A 20,998-nucleotide genomic window follows, 5' to 3' on the forward strand; every position below is an offset into this window, starting at 1 on the left:
AAGCTGCAAGGAACAACACCGCCTGAGGCAAGGCTCGGTGCTCCTCAGCTGCTGAGCCACTGCGTTACTTTATTATTTTTTTACAAGAGAAAGAAAGCGAAGCGTGCACCATTCCCGGCGGCACTGCAGTACCGGGGCGATGCTTGGAGTGAACGGAGCTAGCTCCTTTTTCAACTCCCGCTGCCAAAAATCGGCTTAATATGTTGTCCTCATATAGAGGACATATCAGATATTAAACTGATAAGAACAGATACTACACTTGATCTTAGCCAAAAGGCCGAGAAGCGATAACTCCAAAGTGTTGCTTGACCGCAGCACCTTCCTGGCACGGCGTGCACTTGTGTCGGTTCCCTTTGTCCCAAACGCCTAGATGGCCGGCTCCCTTTGCAGCTCCGCCCTCTGACACGCACCTGTAGCAGGCTCACCTGAGGAAATGGTTGAAGTGGAAATGAAATAACAAAAGGGAAAGGAAAGAACTGAAGAACAAGACACAGACAGCAACATCAGCTTGCCCTGAGATTTCAGTGGGCAAACTCAGACTGACCTCTCGGTCACAGCTTTTTCTTTTGCACAGTCTCAAAAAAGCTCAGCCGTTAGACCGAGCCCCCAAAAATATGGTCAACTCTTTGACGTTACTCTCCACGGAAGTCTTTAGTAAAAGGCGAAAGACTTGTGCGTTATGAAGAGAAACACGAGCAAGTACGGAAAAGTGCACGGGAGCGGCAGCCTAGGCACGTGAGCCGCGTCACTGTACTCCTGGTGAGCTCTACGGATCCCCGGGGCCACGCCTCTTCGGCCTGACATCGTCCTATTATCGAAGGCCTGGCCGGCCTCAGGCGCAGGACAGAGATTTGCTCCTCCCCCTTCACGACGGTCAGTCGGTGGCACCACCAGGGCCGTATTGCACGTTTGTGACGTCGCCTCTTCTTTTTCTTCAAGCTGAAGCTGCAAGGAACAACACCGCCTGAGGCAAGGCTCGTTGCTCCTCAGCTGCTGAGCCACTGCGTTACTTTATTATTTTTTTACAAGAGAAAGAAAGCGAAGCGTGCACCATTCCCGGCGGCACTGCAGTACCGGGGCGATGCTTGGAGTGAACGGAGCTAGCTCCTTTTTCAACTCCCGCTGCCAAAAATCGGCTTAATATGTTGTCCTCATATAGAGGACATATCAGATATTAAACTGATAAGAACAGATACTACACTTGATCTTAGCCAAAAGGCCGAGAAGCGATAACTCCAAAGTGTTGCTTGACCGCAGCACCTTCCTGGCACGGCGTGCACTTGTGTCGGTTCCCTTTGTCCCAAGCGCCTAGATGGCCGGCTCCCTTTGCAGCTCCGCCCTCTGACACGCACCTGTAGCAGGCTCACCTGAGGAAATGGTTGAAGTGGAAATGAAACAACAAAAGGGAAAGGAAAGAACTGAAGAACAAGACACAGACAGCAACATCAGCTTGCCCTGAGATTTCAGTGGGCAAACTCAGACTGACCTCTCGGTCACAGCTTTTTCTTTTGCACAGTCTCAAAAAAGCTCGGCCGTTAGACCGAGCCCCCAAAAATATGGTCAACTCATTGACGTTACTCTCCACGGAAGTCTTTAGTAAAAGGCGAAAGACTTGTGCGTTATGAAGAGAAACACGAGCAAGTACGGAAAAGTGCACGGGAGCGGCAGCCTAGGCACGTGAGCCGCGTCACTGTACTCCTGGTGAGCTCTACGGATCCCCGGGGCCACGCCTCTTCGGCCTGACATCGTCCTATTATCGAAGGCCTGGCCGGCCTCAGGCGCAGGACAGAGATTTGCTCCTCCCCCTTCACGACGGTCAGTCGGTGGCACCACCAGGGCCGTATTGCACGTTTGCGACGTCGCCTCTTCTTTTTCTTCAAGCTGAAGCTGCAAGGAACAACACCGCCTGAGGCAAGGCTCGGTGCTCCTCAGCTGCTGAGCCACTGCGTTACTTTATTATTTTTTTACAAGAGAAAGAAAGCGAAGCGTGCACCATTCCCGGCGGCACTGCAGTACCGGGGCGATGCTTGGAGTGAACGGAGCTAGCTCCTTTTTCAACTCCCGCTGCCAAAAATCGGCTTAATATGTTGTCCTCATATAGAGGACATATCAGATATTAAACTGATAAGAACAGATACTACACTTGATCTTAGCCAAAAGGCCGAGAAGCGATAACTCCAAAGTGTTGCTTGACCGCAGCACCTTCCTGGCACGGCGTGCACTTGTGTCGGTTCCCTTTGTCCCAAACGCCTAGATGGCCGGCTCCCTTTGCAGCTCCGCCCTCTGACACGCACCTGTAGCAGGCTCACCTGAGGAAATGGTTGAAGTGGAAATGAAATAACAAAAGGGAAAGGAAAGAACTGAAGAACAAGACACAGACAGCAACATCAGCTTGCCCTGAGATTTCAGTGGGCAAACTCAGACTGACCTCTCGGTCACAGCTTTTTCTTTTGCACAGTCTCAAAAAAGCTCGGCCGTTAGACCGAGCCCCCAAAAATATGGTCAACTCATTGACGTTACTCTCCACGGAAGTCTTTAGTAAAAGGCGAAAGACTTGTGCGTTATGAAGAGAAACACGAGCAAGTACGGAAAAGTGCACGGGAGCGGCAGCCTAGGCACGTGAGCCGCGTCACTGTACTCCTGGTGAGCTCTACGGATCCCCGGGGCCACGCCTCTTCGGCCTGACATCGTCCTATTATCGAAGGCCTGGCCGGCCTCAGGCGCAGGACAGAGATTTGCTCCTCCCCCTTCACGACGGTCAGTCGGTGGCACCACCAGGGCCGTATTGCACGTTTGCGACGTCGCCTCTTCTTTTTCTTCAAGCTGAAGCTGCAAGGAACAACACCGCCTGAGGCAAGGCTCGGTGCTCCTCAGCTGCTGAGCCACTGCGTTACTTTATTATTTTTTTACAAGAGAAAGAAAGCGAAGCGTGCACCATTCCCGGCGGCACTGCAGTACCGGGGCGATGCTTGGAGTGAACGGAGCTAGCTCCTTTTTCAACTCCCGCTGCCAAAAATCAGCTTAATATGTTGTCCTCATATAGAGGACATATCAGATATTAAACTGATAAGAACAGATACTACACTTGATCTTAGCCAAAAGGCCGAGAAGCGATAACTCCAAAGTGTTGCTCGACCGCAGCACCTTCCTGGCACGGCGTGCACTTGTGTGGGTTGCCTTTGTCCCAAACGCCTAGATGGCCGGCTCCCTTTGCACCTCCGCCCTCTGACACGCACCTGTAGCAGGCTCACCTGAGGAAATGGTTGAAGTGGAAATGAAATAACAAAAAGGAAAGGAAAGAACTGAAGAACAAGACACAGACAGCAACATCGCAACATCAGCTTGCCCTGAGATTTCAGTGGGCAAACTCAGACTGACCTCTTGGTCACAGCTTTTTCTTTTGTACAGTCTCAAAAAAGCTCGGCCGTTAGACCGAGCCCCCAAAAATATGGTCAACTCATTGACGTTACTCTCCACGGAAGTCTTTAGTAAAAGGCGAAAGACTTGTGCGTTATGAAGAGAAACACGAGCAAGTATGGAAAAGAGCACGGGAGCGGCAGCCTAGGCACGTGAGCCGCGTCACTGTACTCCTGGTGAGCTCTACGGATCCCCGGGGCCACGCCTCTTCGGCCTGACATCGTCCTATTATCGAAGGCCTGGCCGGCCTCAGGCGCAGGACAGAGATTTGCTCCTCCCCCTTCACGACGGCCAGTCGGTGGCACCACCAGGGCCGTATTACACGTTTGTGACGTCGCCTCTTCTTTTTCTTCAAGCTGAAGCTGCAAGGAACAACACCGCCTGAGGCAAGGCTCGGCGCTCCTCAGCTGCTGAGCCACTGCGTTATTGTATTATTTTTTTACAAGAGAAAGAAAGCGAAGCGTGCACCATTCCCGGCGGCACTGCAGTACCGGGGCGATGCTTGGAGTGAACGGAGCTAGCTCCTTTTTCAACTCCCGCTGCCAAAAATCGGCTTAATATGTTGTCCTCATATAGAGGACATATCAGATATTAAACTGATAAGAACAGATACTACACTTGATCTTAGCCAAAAGGCCGAGAAGCGATAACTCCAAAGTGTTGCTCGACCGCAGCACCTTCCTGGCACGGCGTGCACTTGTGTGGGTTGCCTTTGTCCCAAACGCCTAGATGGCCGGCTCCCTTTCCACCTCCGCCCTCTGACACGCACCTGTAGCAGGCTCACCTGAGGAAATGGTTGAAGTGGAAATGAAATAACAAAAAGGAAAGGAAAGAACTGAAGAACAAGACACAGACAGCAACATCGCAACATCAGCTTGCCCTGAGATTTCAGTGGGCAAACTCAGACTGACCTCTTGGTCACAGCTTTTTCTTTTGTACAGTCTCAAAAAAGCTCGGCCGTTAGACCGAGCCCCCAAAAATATGGTCAACTCATTGACGTTACTCTCCACGGAAGTCTTTAGTAAAAGGCGAAAGACTTGTGCGTTATGAAGAGAAATACGAGCAAGTATGGAAAAGAGCACGGGAGCGGCAGCCTAGGCACGTGAGCCGCGTCACTGTACTCCTGGTGAGCTCTACGGATCCCCGGGGCCACGCCTCTTCGGCCTGACATCGTCCTATTATCGAAGGCCTGGCCGGCCTCAGGCGCAGGACAGAGATTTGCTCCTCCCCCTTCACGACGGCCAGTCGGTGGCACCACCAGGGCCGTATTACACGTTTGTGACGTCGCCTCTTCTTTTTCTTCAAGCTGAAGCTGCAAGGAACAACACCGCCTGAGGCAAGGCTCGGCGCTCCTCAGCTGCTGAGCCACTGCGTTATTGTATTATTTTTTTACAAGAGAAAGAAAGCGAAGCGTGCACCATTCCCGGCGGCACTGCAGTACCGGGGCGATGCTTGGAGTGAACGGAGCTAGCTCCTTTTTCAACTCCCGCTGCCAAAAATCGGCTTAATATGTTGTCCTCATATAGAGGACATATCAGATATTAAACTGATAAGAACAGATACTACACTTGATCTTAGCCAAAAGGCCGAGAAGCGATAACTCCAAAGTGTTGCTTGACCGCAGCACCTTCCTGGCACGGCGTGCACTTGTGTCGGTTCCCTTTGTCCCAAACGCCTAGATGGCCGGCTCCCTTTGCAGCTCCGCCCTCTGACACGCACCTGTAGCAGGCTCACCTGAGGAAATGGTTGAAGTGGAAATGAAATAACAAAAGGGAAAGGAAAGAACTGAAGAACAAGACACAGACAGCAACATCGCAACATCAGCTTGCCCTGAGATTTCAGTGGGCAAACTCAGACTGACCTCTTGGTCACAGCTTTTTCTTTTGTACAGTCTCAAAAAAGCTCGGCCGTTAGACCGAGCCCCCAAAAATATGGTCAACTCATTGACGTTACTCTCCACGGAAGTCTTTAGTAAAAGGCGAAAGACTTGTGCGTTATGAAGAGAAACACGAGCAAGTACGGAAAAGTGCACGGGAGCGGCAGCCTAGGCACGTGAGCCGCGTCACTGTACTCCTGGTGAGCTCTACGGATCCCCGGGGCCACGCCTCTTCGGCCTGACATCGTCCTATTATCGAAGGCCTGGCCGGCCTCAGGCGCAGGACAGAGATTTGCTCCTCCCCCTTCACGACGGTCAGTCGGTGGCACCACCAGGGCCGTATTGCACGTTTGCGACGTCGCCTCTTCTTTTTCTTCAAGCTGAAGCTGCAAGGAACAACACCGCCTGAGGCAAGGCTCGGCGCTCCTCAGCTGCTGAGCCACTGCGTTATTGTATTATTTTTTTACAAGAGAAAGAAAGCGAAGCGTGCACCATTCCCGGCGGCACTGCAGTACCAGGGCGATGCTTGGAGTGAACGGAGCTAGCTCCTTTTTCAACTCCCGCTGCCAAAAATCGGCTTAATATGTTGTCCTCATATAGAGGACATATCAGATATTAAACTGATAAGAACAGATACTACACTTGATCTTAGCCAAAAGGCCGAGAAGCGATAACTCCAAAGTGTTGCTTGACCGCAGCACCTTCCTGGCACGGCGTGCACTTGTGTCGGTTCCCTTTGTCCCAAACGCCTAGATGGCCGGCTCCCTTTGCAGCTCCGCCCTCTGACACGCACCTGTAGCAGGCTCACCTGAGGAAATGGTTGAAGTGGAAATGAAATAACAAAAAGGAAAGGAAAGAACTGAAGAACAAGACACAGACAGCAACATCGCAACATCAGCTTGCCCTGAGATTTCAGTGGGCAAACTCAGACTGACCTCTTGGTCACAGCTTTTTCTTTTGTACAGTCTCAAAAAAGCTCGGCCGTTAGACCGAGCCCCCAAAAATATGGTCAACTCATTGACGTTACTCTCCACGGAAGTCTTTAGTAAAAGGCGAAAGACTTGTGCGTTATGAAGAGAAACACGAGCAAGTACGGAAAAGTGCACGGGAGCGGCAGCCTAGGCACGTGAGCCGCGTCACTGTACTCCTGGTGAGCTCTACGGATCCCCGGGGCCACGCCTCTTCGGCCTGACATCGTCCTATTATCGAAGGCCTGGCCGGCCTCAGGCGCAGGACAGAGATTTGCTCCTCCCCCTTCACGACGGTCAGTCGGTGGCACCACCAGGGCCGTATTGCACGTTTGCGACGTCGCCTCTTCTTTTTCTTCAAGCTGAAGCTGCAAGGAACAACACCGCCTGAGGCAAGGCTCGGCGCTCCTCAGCTGCTGAGCCACTGCGTTATTGTATTATTTTTTTACAAGAGAAAGAAAGCGAAGCGTGCACCATTCCCGGCGGCACTGCAGTACCGGGGCGATGCTTGGAGTGAACGGAGCTAGCTCCTTTTTCAACTCCCGCTGCCAAAAATCGGCTTAATATGTTGTCCTCATATAGAGGACATATCAGATATTAAACTGATAAGAACAGATACTACACTTGATCTTAGCCAAAAGGCCGAGAAGCGATAACTCCAAAGTGTTGCTTGACCGCAGCACCTTCCTGGCACGGCGTGCACTTGTGTCGGTTCCCTTTGTCCCAAACGCCTAGATGGCCGGCTCCCTTTGCAGCTCCGCCCTCTGACACGCACCTGTAGCAGGCTCACCTGAGGAAATGGTTGAAGTGGAAATGAAATAACAAAAGGGAAAGGAAAGAACTGAAGAACAAGACACAGACAGCAACATCAGCTTGCCCTGAGATTTCAGTGGGCAAACTCAGACTGACCTCTCGGTCACAGCTTTTTCTTTTGCACAGTCTCAAAAAAGCTCGGCCGTTAGACCGAGCCCCCAAAAATATGGTCAACTCATTGACGTTACTCTCCACGGAAGTCTTTAGTAAAAGGCGAAAGACTTGTGCGTTATGAAGAGAAACACGAGCAAGTACGGAAAAGTGCACGGGAGCGGCAGCCTAGGCACGTGAGCCGCGTCACTGTACTCCTGGTGAGCTCTACGGATCCCCGGGGCCACGCCTCTTCGGCCTGACATCGTCCTATTATCGAAGGCCTGGCCGGCCTCAGGCGCAGGACAGAGATTTGCTCCTCCCCCTTCACGACGGTCAGTCGGTGGCACCACCAGGGCCGTATTGCACGTTTGTGACGTCGCCTCTTCTTTTTCTTCAAGCTGAAGCTGCAAGGAACAACACCGCCTGAGGCAAGGCTCGGTGCTCCTCAGCTGCTGAGCCACTGCGTTACTTTATTATTTTTTTACAAGAGAAAGAAAGCGAAGCGTGCACCATTCCCGGCGGCACTGCAGTACCGGGGCGATGCTTGGAGTGAACGGAGCTAGCTCCTTTTTCAACTCCCGCTGCCAAAAATCGGCTTAATATGTTGTCCTCATATAGAGGACATATCAGATATTAAACTGATAAGAACAGATTTTTTTTTCTTTCGAAAAGATTTATTGACACTGGATCATTGGATCATCTCAACATAAGCTTCCAAATTTCACATTACACTTTTACAACATACATATCACCATTACATGCAACAATGAAATAAATAAGCAACCTTAAAACCTGTTTTCTAAACAATTGTAATAGGTAAAAACGATAAAATCCACATTTCCTTAGGTAAAAGGCTTATGGTCCAGTGTGAGTGACTACGTTCAATGTCCATGTTTAGTCTTTCAAGAGTGCGTTAGATAAAAACTTGTCCAATCCCTTCATTGTACAGAAGCGGGGTGAGTCCCTACCAATGATGACTCATTTCGTCGACCCAAACAGTAGCTCTCTCGGGTTCCTGTCAGTGCTCAGAGGGGATCCCCCCCTGCTGCTCCTTCCCACCAGCCTCGCCCGGAGAGCCAGGCCGCTGCTGCTTTGACCTTTCTGTGTGTGGCTCCGGCTCCTTCGTCCGAAAGGGCACAGAGGCGATACTTCCCCGCGGCTGTATCCCAGGCCCGCCGCCTGCAGCCCCGGCCAGTTGGACCGTTGCTGCAGCCATCCGGAGTACAGCCGCGGGGGGAATCTGCTTGTGCTTTCTTACCAGCAAGTTCCTGGAGGTCCACATAGCGTCTTTGATGGCGGTCAGGGCGAGCCACTGCTTGGCAAAATCCCTTCCTTTCAGGCTCGCCCTCTGGCTCACCCCATACAGCACTAGCTGTGCTGTTAGGACCTCCCTTGCTGGTAAGTACGGGAATTGCAAGGAGCCGGCCATTGCCCACTGGTCTACGGCAGCGCTGCACTCCCAGAAGAGATGCCTCACCGACTCAGGTGCACCGCAACCTTGTCGGGGGCAGGTAGAGATCGCCGACATTCCTCGGGAGTGCATGACGGACCTGACCGGGAGGATCTCATGAGCCACCATCCATGACAGGTCCCGGAGTCTGTTTGGGAGGGCGGAATGGTTCACATGGCGCCAAACTGTGGAGGGCTCGCCGAATGCGAGCCGCCGCACTGGACACACTGGCTCCCGCTCCTGCACAATCGAGATCAGACAACGGTGATTGGTTAAAATACGCAACTCCTGTGTCTCCAAATCAAAATGCTTTAAAAATGTCTGTATAAAAGAATAGGCTGGTGGTAGGTTAAAAGACACAGGTACTTTCAGATCCGTGGGTAAGATTTTCAGTCTTCTCAGATAAGAGCCCATCCAGAAACGTATCATTGCTGTCGTCTTGGGATTTCCGGATGGGCCAACAGCAGACGCGACATGCATTGTTGCATATCTGCTTCCCAAAAACAGGTAGAGGTCAGGCACTCCTTTTCCTCCTTTCTCTTTGGGTTTCACCATTATGGCTCTCCTCAGTCTCTCCCACTTTGAGCCCCACAGAAAATAAAAGATGGCTCGTTCTAGATCTAAAAGTACCCTCCTGGGTGGGATAAAAACAGAGCTGACAAGTAAAAACAAAGGTATAATCACTGCCTTGATGATTAAAACCTTTCCTTCCATGGTCAGTCCTCTAAGTCCCCAGTATCCTAGTCTCTGTCTCACTTTCCCTACTACGTCTGGCCAATTGGATGTCCCCCCCCCTTCCCTATCAAATTTGATCCCCAGTATTTTTTGGTCAGTCTGGGTAATAGTCAAGGGGAGTCCAGTTGTCTCTGTTGCTGTCCATGGTCCATAGAACTGGGTTTGGGTCTTATGTCGGTTCAATTTTGACCCAGATGCCCGTCCAAACCAGTCAGTCAAGTCCAGCGTCCTGTTGACAGATAAAAGGTCAGTACATAAAATATTCACGTCGTCCATGTATAAAATACATTTTGTCACGAGACCTCCACTCCCCGGGATTCTCAGTCCATTGATCCATTGGTCCCTTCTCAAGATCTGTGCCAGTGGTTCGATACAGGTAACATAGAGGAGGGCAGATAACGGACAACCCTGACGGACACCGCAGTTAATGTTGACTGCTTTTGTCAGATGCCCGTTAACAACAAATTTGCTGGTAATACCCCGGTACAGCATTCCCACCCAAGCTACAAACCTTTCTGGGAACCCCATTTTTTGCAGTACCTGGAATAGGTACTGGTGCGAGACCCGATCAAAGGCTTTCTCAAAGTCTAAATTTAAGACTACCAGCCTGATGTTTCTGTCTCTCGCATAACAGATGGTATCTCGGATCAGTACGAGGCTGTCGGTTATCTTCCTCCCCGGGATGGCACAGGCTTGATCCGGGTGAATCACATCTTCTAAAAACAAAGACAGACGTGAGGCTAAAAGTTTACTAAAAAGTTTACAGTCAAGATTTAAAAGTGTGATAGGTCTCCAATTCTTCAAGTCAGTTTTGTCCTTGTTTTTGTGAAGAAGAGTCACTATCCCTATTCTAAAACTGTCGGGGAGTCGGTCAAGTTGCTCAAATTCCATAAAAACAGCAAGTAAATCAGGTGCTAAAATGTCCCAAAAAGTCAAGTAAAATTCAAGAGGAAGTCCATCCTGTCCTGGGGACTTCCCTCTCTTAAAGCTTGCCAGACATTTATTTAACTCTGAGACACTAAAGTCTTGAGTTAAAAGCACATTTTCCTTTACCCTGCTTTTAATGGAATTTAAAACTTCCGTCATGGTGTCTATGTGGATATTTTTTTCTTGGTAGAGGTGTGTGTAAAAGTTTTCAACAACCTCTTTTATGTCTTCTGTGTTTCCACTTGTGCATCCATTTTCCTTTTTTAGTTTTAAAATAGTCCCCCCCTTATTTATAATTTTCCTAAAAAAGTACCTTGTGCACTTTTCCCCTTCCTCAATTTCCCGTTCCTTACTTCTTAAAATGATGCCCTTACTTTTAATTTCTGCTAAAACTGACATCTCTGCTTTTATTTGTTTAATCTCCTCAGTAAAAACTATGCCGTGTTGGTTCAGTTTAAAATAACGCTGTAATCGTTTCTGCAGTCCCATCATGCGTCTATTTTCCTTATTCTTTTTTTTCTTTCCTGCCTGTCTAAAAAAAGTCTGGGTCCTTCCCTTCACCATTTCCCACCAGTGTGCACGTGTATCGTAAAAGTCTTGAAGGGTCTGCCACTCGCGGTACTGCTCCCTATACTGACTAACCAAATCTTCTTGTTCTAAAAGGGAGCAGTTGAGCTTCCACAGACCTCTTCCTGATGTCACACCCGGGGAGAGTGGTAGGGTGCAGGATAGCATCAAGTGATCAGAAAAGAAAACAGGGGTCAATCTAGCATCGGTCGGTGGGCAATCCCGTGTAAAAATATAATCAATGCGAGAGGCTCTGGTGCCATCACCACTGAACCAGGTGAAGCCCTCCTCTCTGGGATGCATGGTTTTAAAACAGTCCTGAAGTTTAAAATCCTTGCATATGCCCTGTAATAAAACCGATGTTTTATCCACTTTAAAATCTTCCCCTGCGCCTTTTCTGTCTCTCCTATTTAAAATGCAATTAAAATCTCCTCCCACCACTAAAGGTGTTCTACCCAACATGTGGGACTGCAAGTCCTCTAAAATATCATACCGGTCATTTCTTTCGTTAAAACCATAAATATTTAAGAGTTTAAAATCTTGTCCCATAAAAGTCAGTTGTGCTAAAATTGCCCGACCGTCTCTCACCACAGTGCTGCTCTTCACCAGAACATGAGGGTTTTTGATTAAAATGGCCACTCCATCATTCTTATTCTGATTGGATCCACTCCATATTGATGCCCGTGGCCACATCTCCTCCCACTGCTTGTATTGTTTTAAAAACGGTAGGCCACATTCCTGTAATAAAAACACATCCGACTCAAAAGCATTAAGAAAGGACAAGACATTCTGGGCTCTAACTCTCGACTTCACACTTCTAACATTAATAGTTGAGAAGGTGAGTGTCATGAGTATGGTTAAAAGGAGAAAAAACATCAGGTATGAAAGTTTAAAAAGGCTAAAAGCGTGATTTAAAACATTAAATAAGATAAAATGAGGAATCGTTATCCAATTTCATGTGAATTGAGCTCCGCTTTCACTTCTATGGGTGAGAAGTGAAGGGGTCGAGCTCGATTCCCCGCTCGGACTCTGGGCGTTGGCCTCTGCTGTAAGGTACAGTTAAGCTTTGTGTCCCTAGGGGTTGATTGCAGAGCTAATGTTAAAAAAGAGACCTCATTTGGGGAATTGGGGGGGAAAACTCTGGGTTCCTCCACAGAAGAATTGTCTGAGGATATCCCAGCTTTTCCCCTCTTCTCTGAAACAATTGGCGAATCAGAGGACAATTCTGATGCAGGCCTCTTGGTTTGCTGGGCCCCGGGGAGGGGGGCATCATCGCTATCATCCTGTGGTTGGACTTCTCCACATTCTGAACTAGCTCCGCCCTCTGCCTGCATCACCTCATCTTCCTCGGAACTCTCCATTGGTGTGAGTGTTGCAGGCCCCTCCCCTGCTCCCGCCTCACCTGATCCCTCTCCTCCAATCACAGGATTTGGCGGGAGATTTGAATTTTCCTGCCCAGCTTCTTCAATTAGCTCAATTACCGGTTCCTCTCGTCCATTTTGTTTGTCCTTTTCTGTGTCCTTTCCCTTCGCAGCCTTCAGTTTGTTGGCAAAAGATTTTGGGCAATCTCTGAAGAGGTGGTTTGTCTCCCCACAAAGATTGCACTTTCTGCCATTGGTGCACTCCTCAAAGGTGTGCCCAATTTCTCTGCATTTCCCACATACTACCTGCTTACACGCTTCTGCAAGATGCCCATGCTCGCCACACTTGCGGCAAAGCTTGGGCTGACCCTGGTAATAAATATAGCCCCTGTTGTTCCCCAGAACTATCACTGATGGCAGATGTTTCAGGCCTTGAAAGCCCTGGGGGTCTTGCCATTGTTGGATGGGGACCCTCCAGGCACAGTTCCAAATGCCATCCTCATCTCTCACTTTGATAGCCTGGCTTTTAACAGTGCAATATCTCCCCAGCCATAAACAAATGTCATCTGCATTGACAGTTTCATTGAACATTCTGACAATAGCCGTTTTCAAGGTATTGTCAGTCAGTTTCTCAACTTCAAATGCATCAAACTGGGGTTTCACATTTTCAAAGCGTGTCCAAAACTCTTTTAGTAGCATGGCAGTACGGAAACTAAGGTCAAAGCCTTTGTTAAAGGGTAGGGTCAAAATGCAATTTAACTGCTCCGGGGTAAAACCCAAGGCTTTCTGGACAAGTCTCCTGGAGAAGTCTAACCTCGACATCTCCAGGAGCTTTCCATCCACAACCTTAAGGTTGAATCGGACACTGTGGTGCCTCCGCATGCCGGCATGGCTAGCCGACATGGTGGAGGCACCACCTGTGAAAAGGCTCAAACGAACTAAAACCTTTAAAAAGAATAAAAGCCCTAAAACAATAGACAATAAAATATACAATAAGTGAATGGAACAAACACTTACCTTTCACCACGACAGTGATTTCCTGGCTGTGAAGATCTAGCAACTATAATCAGTTGAAGCACTTCACATAAGGAACAAAGAAACAGTCTCCCCAATGATAGTAGAAACCAATGCCACAACAGGCAAGGATTCCCACTAACGGCAGGAGGCGATCGCAGTCTTAGCCAAAAGGCCGAGAAGCGATAACTCCAAAGTGTTGCTTGACCGCAGCACCTTCCTGGCACGGCGTGCACTTGTGTCGGTTCCCTTTGTCCCAAACGCCTAGATGGCCGGCTCCCTTTGCAGCTCCGCCCTCTGACACGCACCTGTAGCAGGCTCACCTGAGGAAATGGTTGAAGTGGAAATGAAATAACAAAAAGGAAAGGAAAGAACTGAAGAACAAGACACAGACAGCAACATCAGCTTGCCCTGAGATTTCAGTGGGCAAACTCAGACTGACCTCTTGGTCACAGCTTTTTCTTTTGTACAGTCTCAAAAAAGCTCGGCCGTTAGACCGAGCCCCCAAAAATATGGTCAACTCATTGACGTTACTCTCCACGGAAGTCTTTAGTAAAAGGCGAAAGACTTGTGCGTTATGAAGAGAAACACGAGCAAGTATGGAAAAGAGCACGGGAGCGGCAGCCTAGGCACGTGAGCCGCGTCACTGTACTCCTGGTGAGCTCTACGGATCCCCGGGGCCACGCCTCTTCGGCCTGACATCGTCCTATTATCGAAGGCCTGGCCGGCCTCAGGCGCAGGACAGAGATTTGCTCCTCCCCCTTCACGACGGCCAGTCGGTGGCACCACCAGGGCCGTATTACACGTTTGTGACGTCGCCTCTTCTTTTTCTTCAAGCTGAAGCTGCAAGGAACAACACCGCCTGAGGCAAGGCTCGGCGCTCCTCAGCTGCTGAGCCACTGCGTTATTGTATTATTTTTTTACAAGAGAAAGAAAGCGAAGCGTGCACCATTCCCGGCGGCACTGCAGTACCGGGGCGATGCTTGGAGTGAACGGAGCTAGCTCCTTTTTCAACTCCCGCTGCCAAAAATCGGCTTAATATGTTGTCCTCATATAGAGGACATATCAGATATTAAACTGATAAGAACAGATTTTTCTTTCGAAAAGATTTATTGATACTGGATCATTGGATCATCACAACATAAGCTTCCAATATTAACATTACAATTTTACAACTTACATATCACTATTACATGCAACAATTTAATAAATTAGTGACCTTAAAACCTGTTTTTCAAACAATTGTAAATGGTAAAAAGGATAAAATCAACATTTCCTTGTGTAAAAGGCTTATGTTCCAGTGTGAGTGACTGCGTTCAATGTCCATGTTCAGTAAAAAGGAGTGCATTAAATAAAATGTGTCCAATTCCCTCGTTGTACAGAAGCGGGGTGAGTCCCTACCAAGGATGACTCATTCCGCCGCCCCAAACAGTAGCTCTCTCGGGTTCCTGTCCCAGTGCTCAGAGGGGATCCCCCCCTGCTGCTCCTTCCCACCAGCCTCGCCCGGAGAGCCAGGCCGTTGCTGCTTTGACCTTTCTGTGTGTTGCTCCGGCTCCTTCGTCCGAATGGGCACAGAGGCGATGCTTCTTTGTGGCTGTATCCTAGGCCTACCGCCTGCAGCACCGGCCAGTTGGACCATTGCTGCGGCCATCTGGAGTACAGCCACGGGGGAATCTGCTTGTGCTTTCTTACCAGCAAGTTCCTGGAGGTCCACATAGCGTCTTTGCTGGCGGTCAGGGCGAGCCACTGTTTGGCAAAGTATTTTCCTTTCAGGTTAACCCTCTGGCTCACCCCATACAGCACTAGCTGTGCTGTTAGGACCTCCCTTGCTGGTAAGTACGGGAATTACAAGGAGCCGGCCATTGCCCACTGGTCTACGGCAGCGCTGCACTCCCAGAACAGGTGCCTCACCGACTCAGGTGCGCTACAACCTTGTCGGGGGCAGTTGGAGATCGCCGACATTCCTCGGGAGTGCATAACGACCTGACCGGGAGGATCTCATGAGCCATCATCGATGACAGGTCCCGGAGTCTGTTTGGGAGGGTGGAACAGTCCACATTGCGCCAAACTATGGAGGGCTCACCAAATGTGAGCCGCCGCACTGGACACACTGGTTTCCGCTCCTGCACAAACGAGGTCAGACAGCGGTGGTTAGATAAAATATGTAACACTCTGGGCTCTAACTGTCGATTTCCATTTCTAAACTTGATTGTTAAAATGAGTGTCATAAGTGTAGTTTAAAAAAAAACAAAGCAACAGGTATGAAGTTTTAAAAGACTAAAACTGTCATTTAACACATTATAAAAAAACGTAAGAGGAATCGTTATCCAATTTCATGTGAATTGAGCTCCTCCTTCACTTCTATGGGTGAGAAGTGCAGGGGTCGAGCTCGATTCCCCACTCGGACTCTGGGCGTTGGCCTCTGCTGTAAGGTACAGTTAAGTTTTGTGTCCCTAGGGGTTGATTGCAGAGCTAATGTTAAAAAGGAGACCTCATTTGGGGAATTGGGGGGGAAAACTCTGGGCTCCTCCACAAATGAATTGTCTGAGGATATCCCAGCTTTTCCCCTCTTCTCTGAAACAATTGGCGAATCAGAGGACAATTCTGATGCAGGCCTCTTGGTTTGCTGGGCCCCGGGGAGGGAGGCATCATCGCTATCATCCTGTGGTTGGACTTCTCCACATTCTGAACTAGCTCCGCCCTCTGCCTGCATCACATCATCTTCCTCGGAACTCTCCATTGGTGTGAGTGTTGCAGGCCCCTCCCCTGCTCCCGCCTCACCTGATCCCTCTCCTCCAATCACAGGATTTGGCGGGAGATTTGAATTTTCCTGCCCAGCTTCTTCAATTAGCTCAATTACCGGTTCCTCTCGTCCGTTTTGTTTGTCCTTTTCTGCGTCCTTTCCCTTCGCAGCTTTCAGTTTGTTGGCAAAAGATTTTGGGCAATCTCTGAAGAGGTGGTTTGTCTCCCCACAAAGATTGCACTTTCTGCCATTGGTGCACTCCTCAAAGGTGTGCCCAATTTCTCTGCATTTCCCACATACTACCTGCTTTCACGCTTCTGCAAGATGCCCATGCTCGCCACACTTGCGGCAAAGCTTGGGCTGACCCTGATAGTGAATATAGCCCCTGTTGTTACCCAGAACTATCACTGATGGCAGATGTTTCAGGCCTTGAAAGCCCTGGGGGTCTTGCCATTGTTGGATGGGGACCCTCCAGGCACAGTTCCAAATGCCATCTTCATCTCTCACTTTGATAGCCTGGCTTTTAACAGTGCAATATCTCCCCAACCATAAACAAATGTCATCTGCATTGACAGTTTCATTGAACATTCTGACAATAACCGTTTTCAAGGTATTGTCAGTCAGTTTCTCAACTTCAAATGCATCAAACTGGGGTTTCACATTTTCAAAGCGTGTCCAAAACTCTTTTAGTAGCATGGCAGTACGGAAACTAAGGTCAAAGCCTTTGTTAAAGGGTAGGGTCAAAATGCAATTTAACTGTTCCGGGCTAAAACCCAAGGCTTTCTGGACAAGTCTCCTGGAGAAGTCTAACCTCGACATCTCCAGGAGCTTTCCATCCACAACCTTAAGGTTGAATCGGACACTGTGGTGCCTCCGCATGCCGGCATGGCTAGCCGACATGGTGGAGGCACCACCTGTGAAAAGGCTCAAACGAACTAAAACTGTTAAAAGGAATAAAAGCCCTAAAACAAATAGACAATAAAATATGCAATAAGTGAAGGAAGAAAAACTTACCTTACATCACGACAATGATTTCCTGGCTGTGAAGATCTAGCAACTATACTCAGTTGAAGCACTTCACATAAGGAAAAAAAAAGAGAATAGTCTCCCCAAAGAAAGAAGGAACCAATGCCACAACAGGCAAGGATTCCCACTAACAGCAGGAGGCGATCGCAGTCTTAGCCAAAAGGCCGAGAAGCGATAACTCCAAAGTGTTGCTCGACCGCAGCACCTTCCTGGCACGGCGTGCACTTGTGTGGGTTGCCTTTGTCCCAAACGCCTAGATGGCCGGCTCCCTTTGCACCTCCGCCCTCTGACACGCACCTGTAGCAGGCTCACCTGAGGAAATGGTTGAAGTGGAAATGAAATAACAAAAAGGAAAGGAAAGAACTGAAGAACAAGACACAGACAGCAACATCGCAACATCAGCTTGCCCTGAGATTTCAGTGGGCAAACTCAGACTGACCTCTTGGTCACAGCTTTTTCTTTTGTACAGTCTCAAAAAAGCTCGGCCGTTAGACCGAGCCCCCAAAAATATGGTCAACTCATTGACGTTACTCTCCACGGAAGTCTTTAGTAAAAGGCGAAAGACTTGTGCGTTATGAAGAGAAACACGAGCAAGTATGGAAAAGAGCACGGGAGCGGCAGCCTAGGCACGTGAGCCGCGTCACTGTACTCCTGGTGAGCTCTACGGATCCCCGGGGCCACGCCTCTTCGGCCTGACATCGTCCTATTATCGAAGGCCTGGCCGGCCTCAGGCGCAGGACAGAGATTTGCTCCTCCCCCTTCACGACGGCCAGTCGGTGGCACCACCAGGGCCGTATTACACGTTTGTGACGTCGCCTCTTCTTTTTCTTCAAGCTGAAGCTGCAAGGAACAACACCGCCTGAGGCAAGGCTCGGCGCTCCTCAGCTGCTGAGCCACTGCGTTATTGTATTATTTTTTTACAAGAGAAAGAAAGCGAAGCGTGCACCATTCCCGGCGGCACTGCAGTACCGGGGCGATGCTTGGAGTGAACGGAGCTAGCTCCTTTTTCAACTCCCGCTGCCAAAAATCGGCTTAATATGTTGTCCTCATATAGAGGACATATCAGATATTAAACTGATAAGAACAGATACTACACTTGATCTTAGCCAAAAGGCCGAGAAGCGATAACTCCAAAGTGTTGCTTGACCGCAGCACCTTCCTGGCACGGCGTGCACTTGTGTCGGTTCCCTTTGTCCCAAACGCCTAGATTGCCGGCTCCCTTTGCAGCTCCGCCCTCTGACACGCACCTGTAGCAGGCTCACCTGAGGAAATGGTTGAAGTGGAAATGAAATAACAAAAGGGAAAGGAAAGAACTGAAGAACAAGACACAGACAGCAACATCGCAACATCAGCTTGCCCTGAGATTTCAGTGGGCAAACTCAGACTGACCTCTTGGTCACAGCTTTTTCTTTTGTACAGTCTCAAAAAAGCTCGGCCGTTAGACCGAGCCCCCAAAAATATGGTCAACTCATTGACGTTACTCTCCACGGAAGTCTTTAGTAAAAGGCGAAAGACTTGTGCGTTATGAAGAGAAACACGAGCAAGTACGGAAAAGTGCACGGGAGCGGCAGCCTAGGCACGTGAGCCGCGTCACTGTACTCCTGGTGAGCTCTACGGATCCCCGGGGCCACGCCTCTTCGGCCTGACATCGTCCTATTATCGAAGGCCTGGCCGGCCTCAGGCGCAGGACAGAGATTTGCTCCTCCCCCTTCACGACGGTCAGTCGGTGGCACCACCAGGGCCGTATTGCACGTTTGCGACGTCGCCTCTTCTTTTTCTTCAAGCTGAAGCTGCAAGGAACAACACCGCCTGAGGCAAGGCTCGGCGCTCCTCAGCTGCTGAGCCACTGCGTTATTGTATTATTTTTTTACAAGAGAAAGAAAGCGAAGCGTGCACCATTCCCGGCGGCACTGCAGTACCGGGGCGATGCTTGGAGTGAACGGAGCTAGCTCCTTTTTCAACTCCCGCTGCCAAAAATCGGCTTAATATGTTGTCCTCATATAGAGGACATATCAGATATTAAACTGATAAGAACAGATACTACACTTGATCTTAGCCAAAAGGCCGAGAAGCGATAACTCCAAAGTGTTGCTTGACCGCAGCACCTTCCTGGCACGGCGTGCACTTGTGTCGGTTCCCTTTGTCCCAAACGCCTAGATGGCCGGCTCCCTTTGCAGCTCCGCCCTCTGACACGCACCTGTAGCAGGCTCACCTGAGGAAATGGTTGAAGTGGAAATGAAATAACAAAAAGGAAAGGAAAGAACTGAAGAACAAGACACAGACAGCAACATCGCAACATCAGCTTGCCCTGAGATTTCAGTGGGCAAACTCAGACTGACCTCTTGGTCACAGCTTTTTCTTTTGTACAGTCTCAAAAAAGCTCGGCCGTTAGACCGAGCCCCCAAAAATATGGTCAACTCATTGACGTTACTCTCCACGGAAGTCTTTAGTAAAAGGCGAAAGACTTGTGCGTTATGAAGAGAAACACGAGCAAGTACGGAAAAGTGCACGGGAGCGGCAGCCTAGGCACGTGAGCCGCGTCACTGTACTCCTGGTGAGCTCTACGGATCCCCGGGGCCACGCCTCTTCGGCCTGACATCGTCCTATTATCGAAGGCCTGGCCGGCCTCAGGCGCAGGACAGAGATTTGCTCCTCCCCCTTCACGACGGTCAGTCGGTGGCACCACCAGGGCCGTATTGCACGTTTGCGACGTCGCCTCTTCTTTTTCTTCAAGCTGAAGCTGCAAGGAACAACACCGCCTGAGGCAAGGCTCGGCGCTCCTCAGCTGCTGAGCCACTGCGTTATTGTATTATTTTTTTACAAGAGAAAGAAAGCGAAGCGTGCACCATTCCCGGCGGCACTGCAGTACCGGGGCGATGCTTGGAGTGAACGGAGCTAGCTCCTTTTTCAACTCCCGCTGCCAAAAATCGGCTTAATATGTTGTCCTCATATAGAGGACATATCAGATATTAAACTGATAAGAACAGATACTACACTTGATCTTAGCCAAAAGGCCGAGAAGCGATAACTCCAAAGTGTTGCTTGACCGCAGCACCTTCCTGGCACGGCGTGCACTTGTGTCGGTTCCCTTTGTCCCAAACGCCTAGATGGCCGGCTCCCTTTGCAGCTCCGCCCTCTGACACGCACCTGTAGCAGGCTCACCTGAGGAAATGGTTGAAGTGGAAATGAAATAACAAAAGGGAAAGGAAAGAACTGAAGAACAAGACACAGACAGCAACATCAGCTTGCCCTGAGATTTCAGTGGGCAAACTCAGACTGACCTCTTGGTCACAGCTTTTTCTTTTGTACAGTCTCAAAAAAGCTCGGCCGTTAGACCGAGCCCCCAAAAATATGGTCAACTCATTGACGTTACTCTCCACGGAAGTCTTTAGTAAAAGGCGAAAGACTTGTGCGTTATGAAGAGAAACACGAGCAAGTATGGAAAAGAGCACGGGAGCGGCAGCCTAGGCACGTGAGCCGCGTCACTGTACTCCTGGTGAGCTCTACGGATCCCCGGGGCCACGCCTCTTCGGCCTGACATCGTCCTATTATCGAAGGCCTGGCCGGCCTCAGGCGCAGGACAGAGATTTGCTCCTCCCCCTTCACGACGGCCAGTCGGTGGCACCACCAGGGCCGTATTACACGTTTGTGACGTCGCCTCTTCTTTTTCTTCAAGCTGAAGCTGCAAGGAACAACACCGCCTGAGGCAAGGCTCGGCGCTCCTCAGCTGCTGAGCCACTGCGTTATTGTATTATTTTTTTACAAGAGAAAGAAAGCGAAGCGTGCACCATTCCCGGCGGCACTGCAGTACCGGGGCGATGCTTGGAGTGAACGGAGCTAGCTCCTTTTTCAACTCCCGCTGCCAAAAATCGGCTTAATATGTTGTCCTCATATAGAGGACATATCAGATATTAAACTGATAAGAACAGATACTACACTTGATCTTAGCCAAAAGGCCGAGAAGCGATAACTCCAAAGTGTTGCTCGACCGCAGCACCTTCCTGGCAC

General features: G+C 49.7%; 25 non-coding genes and 2 pseudogenes across 25 annotated transcripts; all 27 read right to left on the bottom strand.

Annotated features, from left to right (window-relative positions):
• Positions 1 to 98: 98 nt before the first annotated feature.
• Positions 99 to 289, bottom strand: LOC133437242 (U2 spliceosomal RNA). Its single transcript, XR_009780705.1, has one exon. It is a non-coding gene; the product is annotated as a U2 spliceosomal RNA (small nuclear RNA).
• A 294-nt stretch (positions 290 to 583) lies between these two features.
• Positions 584 to 699, bottom strand: LOC133437459 (U5 spliceosomal RNA). Its single transcript, XR_009780901.1, has one exon. It is a non-coding gene; the product is annotated as a U5 spliceosomal RNA (small nuclear RNA).
• A 341-nt stretch (positions 700 to 1,040) lies between these two features.
• Positions 1,041 to 1,231, bottom strand: LOC133437243 (U2 spliceosomal RNA). Its single transcript, XR_009780706.1, has one exon. It is a non-coding gene; the product is annotated as a U2 spliceosomal RNA (small nuclear RNA).
• A 294-nt stretch (positions 1,232 to 1,525) lies between these two features.
• LOC133437398 (U5 spliceosomal RNA) lies at positions 1,526 to 1,641 on the bottom strand. The gene has a single exon (XR_009780842.1). It is a non-coding gene; the product is annotated as a U5 spliceosomal RNA (small nuclear RNA).
• A 341-nt stretch (positions 1,642 to 1,982) lies between these two features.
• Positions 1,983 to 2,173, bottom strand: LOC133437244 (U2 spliceosomal RNA). Its single transcript, XR_009780707.1, has one exon. It is a non-coding gene; the product is annotated as a U2 spliceosomal RNA (small nuclear RNA).
• A 294-nt stretch (positions 2,174 to 2,467) lies between these two features.
• On the bottom strand, positions 2,468 to 2,583 carry LOC133437399 (U5 spliceosomal RNA). Its single transcript, XR_009780843.1, has one exon. It is a non-coding gene; the product is annotated as a U5 spliceosomal RNA (small nuclear RNA).
• Positions 2,584 to 2,924: 341 nt separating this feature from the next.
• LOC133437234 (U2 spliceosomal RNA) lies at positions 2,925 to 3,115 on the bottom strand. The gene has a single exon (XR_009780698.1). It is a non-coding gene; the product is annotated as a U2 spliceosomal RNA (small nuclear RNA).
• Positions 3,116 to 3,417: 302 nt separating this feature from the next.
• LOC133437400 (U5 spliceosomal RNA) lies at positions 3,418 to 3,533 on the bottom strand. Its single transcript, XR_009780844.1, has one exon. It is a non-coding gene; the product is annotated as a U5 spliceosomal RNA (small nuclear RNA).
• A 341-nt stretch (positions 3,534 to 3,874) lies between these two features.
• LOC133437245 (U2 spliceosomal RNA) lies at positions 3,875 to 4,065 on the bottom strand. Its single transcript, XR_009780708.1, has one exon. It is a non-coding gene; the product is annotated as a U2 spliceosomal RNA (small nuclear RNA).
• Positions 4,066 to 4,367: 302 nt separating this feature from the next.
• On the bottom strand, positions 4,368 to 4,483 carry LOC133437463 (U5 spliceosomal RNA). The gene has a single exon (XR_009780905.1). It is a non-coding gene; the product is annotated as a U5 spliceosomal RNA (small nuclear RNA).
• Positions 4,484 to 4,824: 341 nt separating this feature from the next.
• On the bottom strand, positions 4,825 to 5,015 carry LOC133437246 (U2 spliceosomal RNA). Its single transcript, XR_009780709.1, has one exon. It is a non-coding gene; the product is annotated as a U2 spliceosomal RNA (small nuclear RNA).
• A 302-nt stretch (positions 5,016 to 5,317) lies between these two features.
• Positions 5,318 to 5,433, bottom strand: LOC133437401 (U5 spliceosomal RNA). Its single transcript, XR_009780845.1, has one exon. It is a non-coding gene; the product is annotated as a U5 spliceosomal RNA (small nuclear RNA).
• Positions 5,434 to 5,774: 341 nt separating this feature from the next.
• On the bottom strand, positions 5,775 to 5,965 carry LOC133437297 (U2 spliceosomal RNA). The gene has a single exon (XR_009780758.1). It is a non-coding gene; the product is annotated as a U2 spliceosomal RNA (small nuclear RNA).
• Positions 5,966 to 6,267: 302 nt separating this feature from the next.
• LOC133437402 (U5 spliceosomal RNA) lies at positions 6,268 to 6,383 on the bottom strand. The gene has a single exon (XR_009780846.1). It is a non-coding gene; the product is annotated as a U5 spliceosomal RNA (small nuclear RNA).
• Positions 6,384 to 6,724: 341 nt separating this feature from the next.
• LOC133437247 (U2 spliceosomal RNA) lies at positions 6,725 to 6,915 on the bottom strand. Its single transcript, XR_009780710.1, has one exon. It is a non-coding gene; the product is annotated as a U2 spliceosomal RNA (small nuclear RNA).
• A 294-nt stretch (positions 6,916 to 7,209) lies between these two features.
• Positions 7,210 to 7,325, bottom strand: LOC133437405 (U5 spliceosomal RNA). The gene has a single exon (XR_009780848.1). It is a non-coding gene; the product is annotated as a U5 spliceosomal RNA (small nuclear RNA).
• Positions 7,326 to 7,666: 341 nt separating this feature from the next.
• LOC133437312 (U2 spliceosomal RNA) lies at positions 7,667 to 7,843 on the bottom strand (annotated as a pseudogene).
• Positions 7,844 to 13,702: 5,859 nt separating this feature from the next.
• Positions 13,703 to 13,818, bottom strand: LOC133437406 (U5 spliceosomal RNA). Its single transcript, XR_009780849.1, has one exon. It is a non-coding gene; the product is annotated as a U5 spliceosomal RNA (small nuclear RNA).
• A 341-nt stretch (positions 13,819 to 14,159) lies between these two features.
• Positions 14,160 to 14,338, bottom strand: LOC133437306 (U2 spliceosomal RNA; annotated as a pseudogene).
• Positions 14,339 to 17,468: 3,130 nt separating this feature from the next.
• LOC133437407 (U5 spliceosomal RNA) lies at positions 17,469 to 17,584 on the bottom strand. Its single transcript, XR_009780850.1, has one exon. It is a non-coding gene; the product is annotated as a U5 spliceosomal RNA (small nuclear RNA).
• Positions 17,585 to 17,925: 341 nt separating this feature from the next.
• On the bottom strand, positions 17,926 to 18,116 carry LOC133437248 (U2 spliceosomal RNA). Its single transcript, XR_009780711.1, has one exon. It is a non-coding gene; the product is annotated as a U2 spliceosomal RNA (small nuclear RNA).
• Positions 18,117 to 18,418: 302 nt separating this feature from the next.
• LOC133437408 (U5 spliceosomal RNA) lies at positions 18,419 to 18,534 on the bottom strand. Its single transcript, XR_009780851.1, has one exon. It is a non-coding gene; the product is annotated as a U5 spliceosomal RNA (small nuclear RNA).
• A 341-nt stretch (positions 18,535 to 18,875) lies between these two features.
• Positions 18,876 to 19,066, bottom strand: LOC133437249 (U2 spliceosomal RNA). Its single transcript, XR_009780712.1, has one exon. It is a non-coding gene; the product is annotated as a U2 spliceosomal RNA (small nuclear RNA).
• Positions 19,067 to 19,368: 302 nt separating this feature from the next.
• Positions 19,369 to 19,484, bottom strand: LOC133437409 (U5 spliceosomal RNA). The gene has a single exon (XR_009780852.1). It is a non-coding gene; the product is annotated as a U5 spliceosomal RNA (small nuclear RNA).
• A 341-nt stretch (positions 19,485 to 19,825) lies between these two features.
• LOC133437250 (U2 spliceosomal RNA) lies at positions 19,826 to 20,016 on the bottom strand. The gene has a single exon (XR_009780713.1). It is a non-coding gene; the product is annotated as a U2 spliceosomal RNA (small nuclear RNA).
• Positions 20,017 to 20,310: 294 nt separating this feature from the next.
• Positions 20,311 to 20,426, bottom strand: LOC133437410 (U5 spliceosomal RNA). The gene has a single exon (XR_009780853.1). It is a non-coding gene; the product is annotated as a U5 spliceosomal RNA (small nuclear RNA).
• Positions 20,427 to 20,767: 341 nt separating this feature from the next.
• Positions 20,768 to 20,958, bottom strand: LOC133437251 (U2 spliceosomal RNA). The gene has a single exon (XR_009780714.1). It is a non-coding gene; the product is annotated as a U2 spliceosomal RNA (small nuclear RNA).
• Between the last annotated feature and the right edge of the window lie 40 nt (positions 20,959 to 20,998).

The sequence above is a fragment of the Cololabis saira genome, unplaced genomic scaffold (assembly GCF_033807715.1).
Source record: "Cololabis saira isolate AMF1-May2022 unplaced genomic scaffold, fColSai1.1 scf082, whole genome shotgun sequence".
In the NCBI taxonomy this organism is placed as follows: domain Eukaryota; kingdom Metazoa; phylum Chordata; class Actinopteri; order Beloniformes; family Belonidae; genus Cololabis; species Cololabis saira.